Source organism: Coffea eugenioides, chromosome 8, assembly GCF_003713205.1.
Source record: "Coffea eugenioides isolate CCC68of chromosome 8, Ceug_1.0, whole genome shotgun sequence".
Lineage (NCBI taxonomy): Eukaryota > Viridiplantae > Streptophyta > Magnoliopsida > Gentianales > Rubiaceae > Coffea > Coffea eugenioides.
The window spans coordinates 31,949,080-31,958,831 of NC_040042.1; the positions used below are offsets into that span (position 1 = coordinate 31,949,080).

At 33.8% G+C, this 9,752-nt stretch overlaps 1 non-coding gene across 1 annotated transcript; it reads left to right on the forward strand.

Moving 5' to 3' along the window:
- The first annotated feature begins 829 nt into the window (after positions 1-829).
- On the forward strand, positions 830-936 carry LOC113781853. The gene has a single exon (XR_003469752.1). It is a non-coding gene; the product is annotated as a small nucleolar RNA R71 (small nucleolar RNA).
- Positions 937-9,752: the final 8,816 nt, after the last annotated feature.

Consider the following 9,752-nt stretch of genomic DNA (forward strand, 5'->3'; position numbering starts at 1 on the left):
TTCTTGCTCCCCTTCAATTGCTTGCTTCTTGTCTTTTTCACCACCTGAATTTTCAAAATCGAATCCCTCAACCGTTTTACCGCTTCTAAGAATGATTGCATTGACATGCTCTCTCGGATTCACTTCGGTTTTACTTGGTAATTCACCAGGGTTTCTATTGTTGATCACATTGGCAATTTGACCAATTTGAACCTCCAAGTTTCTGTACATCCCAGCTAATTGGTCCAACCGCCCCTCAACTCGCTCGAATCTATCCGAAGTCACCTTAGCAAGTTTTTCCACCGCGATCTCCCAACTTGGTTTAGTTTCAGCCTGTGGTTGCCTTGGTTGAAATCCCGGCGGATTGGTTGGCCTTTGTTGATTGCCTTGATCTTTCCATCCAAAGTTTGGATGATTTCTCCACCCCGGATTGTAAGTATTCGAGTAGGGATTATTTGGGGCATTTCGGTTGTAATTATTGACAAATTGTACCTGCTCAGAATCAACACACTCATTAATATCATGTTCACCTCCACAGAAAGAGCAACAAGCTACGTGTGCATTAGATGAACTTGGACCAACTCCACCTTGTCTACTTAGCAATTTCATCACATTATTCATTTGAGCACTCAGCATATTGAGAGTGTCCATTTCTATCATACCTGCGTGACGTCTCGTATTACCTCTTTCATTGGCCCATTGGTAGTTATTTGCGGCCATTTCTTCTATCAAATTCTGAGCTTCTTGGGGTGATTTACCCATTAAAGCTCCACCTGCGGCTGCATCAATAATAGTTTTAGTGGAGAAAGATAAACCATTATAAAAGGTTTGTATGATTAACCATTCAGGTAGTCCATGATGTGGACATTTCCGAAGCAAATCTCTAAACCTTTCCCATGCCTCATATAATGATTCTCCCTCCAATTGACTAAAACTAGTGATATCCATTCTAAGCTTAGCAGTCTTTCCTGGTGGAAAATACTTATTTAAGAATGCTCTTGATAAATCATCCCATCCGGTGAAAGTATTAGGAGCATGAGAGTGTAGCCAAAGTTTGGCCTTATCTCTCAATGAAAATGGGAACAATCTTAGCCTTATAGCATCATCACTAACTCCATTCATTTTAATTGTATCACAAATTTCCAAGAATGTAGCTAAGTGTGTATTAGGATCTTCTACTGCATTACCTCCAAATTGAGATTGTTGAACCATTTGGATAAGTGATGGTTTAATCTCAAAGTTGTTAGCATTTACCGTAGGCCTTGCTATGCTCGTTTGAGATCCTTGTGTTCCCGGTAGAGCAAAATCTCGTAGAACTCGCCTATTTGCTTCATTTTCGGCCATCTCTTCCTCAAATGGTAGATCTATTGAGATTTCCTCTATAGGTTGCCAAATCTCTTGTTCCTCTTGCTGTGGTGGATGCCTCCTTTGTCTACGTAGTGTCCTCTCAATTTCTGGATTGAAAGGTGCGACTTCTCGAGACTCCCGGTGCATACACTACAAACAGAAATAAGGGATATTATGCAACTTCAATGGTAAAAAAAAAAACTGATTACCATACAAGATTAAATATAATCTAAAAAATAAAGCTGTCTAAATTAATAAAGATGATTCGGCTCTAATATTGCCGCTCCCCGGCAGCGGCGCCAAAAACTTGACGGGTTTTTACTTTAAGTGCAAGTTTAATTCCGAATTTACACCCGTTGGACTGCAAGTATACAGGTCGCAATTGTAGTATGAGATGTGTATCGGGTCGATCCCACGAGGAGCAATTTAAAACAATTATTAGATACTAATTCACTCTATTATTTAGACTCACAATTAATTTGAGCAGAAACTTCAGATTTTAATTCAACTACAAAAATTCTTAAATAGATAAATGCAATTTCACAATAGGAGTAGAATTCACTAAATATTAAGATCTAGGGATGTAGATTCCACTTATAACACAAAAGATCTAAAATGAATTAATTCAACACTTGTTACTGCTCTTGTTTAACCAAGGATTCATTTCCAGAAATACCAAAATCACATTCTCATGATAATAATGGGTTAAAACAGATTAGTTTTTCCTAATCTCTTGGTAAATACTAAATCTGTTCTTATTCACACATGAAATGCAGATTTCATCCACTTGAATGTATTTCTATTCTCATGAATATACTACTCAAGCTCTACTTATGTCATTCCATTATTTTTACCATTTCTCAATGAGTAAAAACAACTATAAACCTGCTATTGGTGATCAAGCAACAACAAGTAATCCAACATACACAAGTAGATAAGTTAATACAAGACATAACAAGCATAAATCACAATCACTTCATATCATTTGGCCATAAGCTTCATCTACTCCCTAGATAAAGGAAATTAGCTACTCATGAATGATGAAACACTCATAACTTCATTAATGCAAATCATCATGAATTTACAAATACAAAAAGAGTAAAGAAAGTCTTAGCCAAGATATGGTGAAGCCTTCCAAAAATCTCCTTGTCTTGAACTTAGATGATTACAAGATGAAACCTCAATTGTCCCTTGCAAGTACCTAGCTAGAGAGACTATGTTTTTCTGTCAGAAACTAAGCTACGAATGGATGTCCAGACCTCTCCCTCTATCTCTGCATAAAAACTACTCAAAAGCTCCATTTTTCCAAGTCAAATTCTATCCTTTGATTCCCAAATCTCCACTTTGTTAGCATAGTCAAAAACCAATATTTTTGACTTGAAAATAAGCCACTTTTCTTGCCCTTTTGTCTTCTGAAGCATGTGCACCGAATTCCCTTGCATCTTATAGCTGGAAAGTGGTATGAACACAAGAGAATTGGCTGAGTCAAATTGCAGAATTTCGGCTATAAAACGCGCCTACACAAAACGCGGTTACAAGTCACGTTTTGTGTACTCGCGTATTCACTTTGGCCTTACTTCATCTGCGATTTTCTCTATCATAAAGGCCGAACTAGCTTTTGTGCAAAACATAAAAGTTGTAGCCCTTTGAGTTAGCTTTCCAATGCTTCAAGAATCATCCAAATCGGAGCTTTGTAGCCTGAGATATGATCGAAATACTGAAGAGTGTCAAAACTGACTTGTATTGCATTTCCTCACTTGAACGTTTTTCACTTCATTCTTCTTGTTGCCACTTGAATTTATCACCAAATCTCTATTTTTTTACCTCATTTGACATCCTTTGGTGATTGAATCATCATTCCTGCATAAAAATGAAGTTTTTACCATTAAAATCAATAGAAATGCAATATTATCCACTTTTACCAAAAATATATAATTTTACCAAAAACCTCTTTATTTTAATTATAAAACTAAATAATCAACTCAAAATTAACTAATAAAATGCACTTAAAAATACGTAAAATAAACTCTTATCAATTTTTGCCGGGAGGGGGTGCTGAGAGATTAAATTTATAAAGAGTGTTTTTGAAAATTTTTAATTTTATAAAGTAGGAAAATTAGATTTTATAAAACTTGAGGGGCGAGGGTCCTCCCTGTCCCCTAGTTCCATCCCTATTTGAAGTATCTAAAAAAGAAAAGTTTTTCCAAATAATGTGTATCCAAATACAAATTATGATACTATAACTCTCTTAAATCGATTATTCTAATGCTCCACAGTAATCAAAATAGCACATTACACTTAGTCCCCTTTTATTGACAAACAAAAAGTTGCCACTTAACTCTTTTTGGATGTTTAGGATCGGTACAAAAGTCTACTTGTTTAAGTTAGCGTACAGTTCTTGAAATAAGTTTTGATTTTGGTATACATTTTTGGATTTTTTTCCCACCTTTTTTTAAAAATTAAATAAATTATCTATGAAATTTATGCTTTTTTTCATTAAAATAACTAAAGTTCCCATCACCTTTACACCTCCATTAATTCAGTAAAAGCTGTTTACATTCAAAAACAATGAAAAATATTATTTGCACTCCTTTTCATTAATCACACTCTCACTATCATTGTAATAATTCATTTTTCATTTATTAGACTATATTATAAAATAAATTATGGGAGTGGAAATAATATTTTCCAAAACAAATAATGAATACAAATTTGGTAGAATCTTCTAATAATTATTTTAATCAATTTTTTTTTTTGCTTTCCTCTCAAAAGCAAAATTATTAAACCTTCGCTTTCATATATTATCTATTGTATGCAAATATGCTTAACTCTTTAGTTTGTTTTTGAGTTAGATACATTGTACATTGGTCAAATAATTTTAGCCCTTTTTTTTTATTATAATGTATAAAAATTTCCCATCGCCTTTGCGTCTCCATTAATTCAGTAAAAGCTGTTTACATACAAAATTTTATTTTATACTAAAAACTTTTCACATTTATTTCATTTTCATTCACAACAACAATTCTACTTTCAATTTTACTAGTCCCAAGTATAAATAATGTTATCAGTGTTTGGGTAACCCTGCGGGGGGTTGCGCCACAAAAACTAGCAAATGTAATGCTCGCAGCTTCACATAAGGTGGAACAAAGTACGCATAATTGTTCTTAAGGCAATTGTACAAGTTGTTGGGAAGGAGCAATAGGTAGTTGAAATGAGAATTGCAGTCATGTTTTCGGTAAATATTTGAAGTTCATAACCAGTAGACGCTTTTCAATTTGTATTATACAGTTCAAAACAACAATTTTATTTGCAATTCTAATTAAGAGCAGTCACAAAAGCAAGGCCAGAACAATCAATTTAAAAGTGCTGAGAACCCAATATCAAACTATTGATTATATATTTCATATGCACCAATTTTGTTCTAACTCTTTACAAATGAAATTAGCATTCTTTGACCAATACAAAAGCAAGAATGAATATGTTTAATTAAAATTAGTGAAGGAAGACTAATAGACAATACTCTAACAAACTAAATATCCTTCATTCACAAGACCCTAATGAACAATTAGACTAAGTGCAAACATAGAAATAAACAAATCTTAATCAAACTAAAACTAAAGCAAATCCAAGCTGTAAATCCCTCCTAAATGCCCACAAGTGCACTGTCATTCCTTGTCTAAGTCCATTCTTCACCACAACCTTGGTTCAGTTAGTGATCAATGCAAAGTTGTAACTTATTTTACCATCTTTGTTACCCATCTCCCATTGCCTCAGGTTCATTCTGCCTTCATCAAGGGATGGATCAACAAAAATGGCATTAATTTCAAACTTCTGACTACGATCATGAAAACGAGCCTGCTCTTCATCAGTCAGAAATCCATTCTTGATCTGCTTAAATGGCACCAGCAGCCTACTGAAATGCGTGTTCACATCAGTCTCTGTTAACACCTTTTGAAACACAAATACAATGCTTTCCTCTGAGAAGAAATCAAAATAAAGGGACAAAGTGGGGGGAGAGGAGGGAAGCATTGGACAGTTTGAAAGGTGGGAGTGTAAGTGAGAGGTATTAGGTTCGAGTCCTTTCACTCACAATAAAACAAATAAATTAATAAATAAAGGATGAAGGAAGGCAAGAAGGAAATGGTAGAACCGTCTTCCCTTATGAGTTGTTAGGACTTTGAGATCATATAATACCTAGACCATGTTTGATAATCTAATTCAACACTTAAATTTAATTGGATCAAATCTTATCATATTCAAATGCGATTGATAACAAAAAATAGAATATCTAAATTAATTGAGTGACATTGATTAACTAAAGCCCGCATTTTGCATGGTTTACTCTCTCAACTCCCCCCCCCCAAACAAATTTGTAATAAGTTACTTCTACCCTTTCCAAGATTTCTTTATAAAATATATCTTACAACGAGCTAACTTTTAGCTAACTTTCCTTGTGATTAGTATTAATATCAATGTTAGTAAGCAATAATCAGTAGCTAGTGTAGGTTTTAAATAGCAACTAATCAAGGAAATAATAATTTGTCTTAATGTGAGGTTGACTTGAATTAATAAAGGATTTTTCCTAATATAAATGCACTTAAATTATATCTAAAACTTATCATGTGAGTACTCGCACTTAGAATTATTGTCCTCCTGCATTTAAATACTTCCTGAATAAGTTCCACTCTTACGAAAAAAAGCTGAAACTGCCTTAACAAATGCTTCTGAAACACTTGTAAGCCAAACCCATTTAAAAAAAAGAAACAACTAAGAAAACTAACTTTAAACTGTAAGATTGACCTGGAATTTAAAAAAAAGTAGGATTATTAGTTAAAAAGAAAAACAAGTTGCAATAAGTTCTTAATGTTTTATAAAGTATCCGTCATCGCCAACTCCATTGAAACTTTTAATGATGATGTTCTTGCTCATACATTGATATGATGTAGAAAAAGAAATAATTCCAGAAAATTATGTTAATTCAACAATTGTGCATTTGATCAAATGAAGGATCATAATATACAGTGTCACATCTCTTGCATTGTTAGGAAATAAAAAGACTATAGAATTTAATATTATATTTGTTTTATACTTTTTTTTGTAAGCTAGATGATTTGAATCCAATATATCTTACTTTTTTCATTTTACACTTTGTCTTTTACAAATAAAAACATCTTATTGCTAGTTATCGTCTATCAAACTTTCATTTTAAATTTATTATGCTATTTGCTATAACATTTTTTTATTATATGTGACGCGCGCGGAGTATACATATACAATTAAGCTCATCCTAATCAAGTTTTACATTTATAAACTCCTAAATACCCCACACGCGATTTATCGCAAGTATACGAATCGTGAGCGAGTATAGGGTATTAAAGGTGATCCCACAAAGGAAGATTGCAATTCGGATACAAAGCTTTCTATTATTTAGACTATCATGAATTATAACAAATTAAACCTACTGAAATTATACAAAATAACAAATGAAAAGCCCTTGGGTTGTGGCTTATCCCTAACTATCTCATAGTGCTATTAGTTTTGGATCATTGGAATACTACATCTAGGCTAATTATGGGTGTAATTTCCTTATGCATTGAATCCTCTTTCGTAGTGAACATTATATCTCATAACTAATCCATACCTATTTCATAGGTTATGAAATTTAGCTACAAGTTCATTTCTTAATGAAATTACATGCCCATGAATCCCTAAAACCATAAGTGCACGCTCTATTCGTGACGTGTACTCCGTATGTTTAGACTTCTTGAACTAGTGTAAAATCTCAATTTCATGCAAGAAACAACACCTTAGATAATCAACAATAATGGTACCAGATTAATCATGATTTAAGAGCTAAAGTGCTAAATAACTTGCTCAATCATATGCAGTCAATAGACCATAATAAATCACTAACAATTATAAGAATTACCAAACCAAGGTATAAAACTTTAGCAAACACATAATGAACACAAAAATCTCAGAACTTGTATATTAACTAACTTGGAATCAAAACTACAAAAGAATAAAGAGTTTGGAAGGAATACCACCTTGTCCACATGGCTGAGCTTCTTCTCTTTGCCTTCTTCATCCTGTCCTCTTCATCCTAATCTAGATAATAAACAAGAATGGAAAAGCTTACATACTCTATACTAAGCTAAATCTAACACTAGGGAGATGAAGAGCTATCATTTTCTGCAACTTCCAGCTTCTCCCGTATGTCTTCTCTCGTATTTTCTGCTATGAACTCCCCATTCCCATTTTGCAATGCATTTGGCTATTTAATGAATGAAAGGGGTCAAGAAATGAGGATTATCTATCTCCCTTTACAGCTGGGAATGTTCTCACATGTCTAGCATCCAATGTGAGTTGGTGGAGGTGAAATTGAGTTTACCGCGTACATAGAGCAGCCCCTTTTCTGACCAGTGATCCGAGCTCTACAGTACCTCGGATCCGAATGGATCGATCTCGCATCCACTAAACCAGAAACAACCGAGGGTTCGATGAATAGTGGATCGCGAGTGTGGATCACTTGCTCTGTTTTGTTGGCCCAACTTCAACCAATCTTTTCTTGATGTTAGAGGCTGAACCATCTCATGTCTAAAACACGAAAGTTGTAGCCTTTTGAGTTATCTTTCTAATGCATCAAGAATCACCTCATTTGGATCTGTGTAGGCTGAGATATGACTGAAATACCCTTGCCTGCTCATTGCCCTGTTCCAGCTTCGACCAGTAGAAATTTGCTATTGTAATTTCGGCATTTTGACCTGGAAAACCTTCAAACTGGATTTAGATGTCTTCACCAAAGTTGTAGATCTATCTCTTATCTTCAAATGGGTTCAAGAACCATCCCAATCCGATCATTGTAACTCAAGTTATAGCCGAAATACGAAAATGTGTCAAAACTGTCAAAATACACAAAATCCAAGTAAAAAGTGATAAAAACCTCATGTAATCACTTAAAAGCATTTTTCACCAATTATAGCCAAAATGATTCATATTCTTCCAATAATATAACCAAAGTGACTAAAAATAATATAAAATATCATACAATTATTACGTAAATTAGTCACTTATCAATATGTTTGGCTATTCACTCTTCCAACCTAAAATCCTAGATCCGTCATTGCATGCATTCAAATTCAGGATGATGAGTTTGGGACTGGAGCAGGTACGGTTAGGATTAGATACAATTGGTACAATTATTTTGCTTTTTTGTTATTGATTTAGTGTACATTCATACAATTTTTGTTGTACGTTATAAAATATAACAAAGCTGTATGAGTGGATGTCAAGTAAAACAGCCGCACTAGCCGCACCTATTATTAACTCTACTTATTCCAAACTAGATAAGTTTGGTTATGAGTCAATCAGGTCGACAAAGTTTCAGTAACATTTCTTACCGTGATATGCGCCTTGAATCTTGGAAATTCTTGTAGGTACTCAGTAGTACACGCTACTATTTGGCATCTGAATACATTACACTGTGAAAACTTGCTTTGTACCCTCTATTGCAAGCAACTCTTTGGTGACTAAACATACATGCACTATTATTTTAGAAAACTCATTTTGTCACTAAAATTATTTTGTAAGACCAAAATTAATAATTTTGTTTTTCTTAGAAAATTTACTTGTGCATACGTTCTCCCGAAGCAACAAAAGCTGACTACATGTTTTAAAATATTTTTTGATGATTGGCAAGTTCATAGTAATAATAGTTTACTCGAAACTTAAGATTTTTGCGTGTTTTGATATTCATGTATTCGAAAGGAATTATTTCACTTCTTTTGGAAATTTATGGTAGAATCAGTTGTAGTATTTGAGTTATTTGACCTCTAGCAGGACCCGGCTAGCGATCAATTTTATTTGCAATTTTGTGGAAGTAGAATAACTCAATGGCGTCTATGTCAATTCAGACCAATGCAGGACCCCAACATCTGGCTCAATTTTTTACTTTATAACTTAAGCAATTACTTCAAAAACTTCTAGGCTTAAAATAAATAAATATTTTAATGAACCTGAAATGCTCATTTTGTTATTAAAACTGGTACAGAACATAGATCAATACGTGTATGTTTGGCATGTAACCCCAAATAAGCAAAAATAATTTCAAAAACCTCCCTTGAGTTTTTTTACAATTTTGACTTAGCGCCCTTCACATCTTATTCACTCTTTGAAGAAGATCCAGGGTAAACAAATTTAGCTTTATCAAAGAAAAAGAGAAACTAGTACTATTACAACCAGTATTAGTTTATTCTTAAGTCTGTTTCTGTTTCTCATTACCTACGGCAAGCCAACAGCCCCCCAAACATGCTATATATCTATTGTTGGCTGAAAGCATCCTCAGAGGATTATAATTCGTTTGCAGACCTTTGCATTAGAAGTCAGCTAAACAGTACTGATAGATTAGGATTCCCTTCTTCGAAATT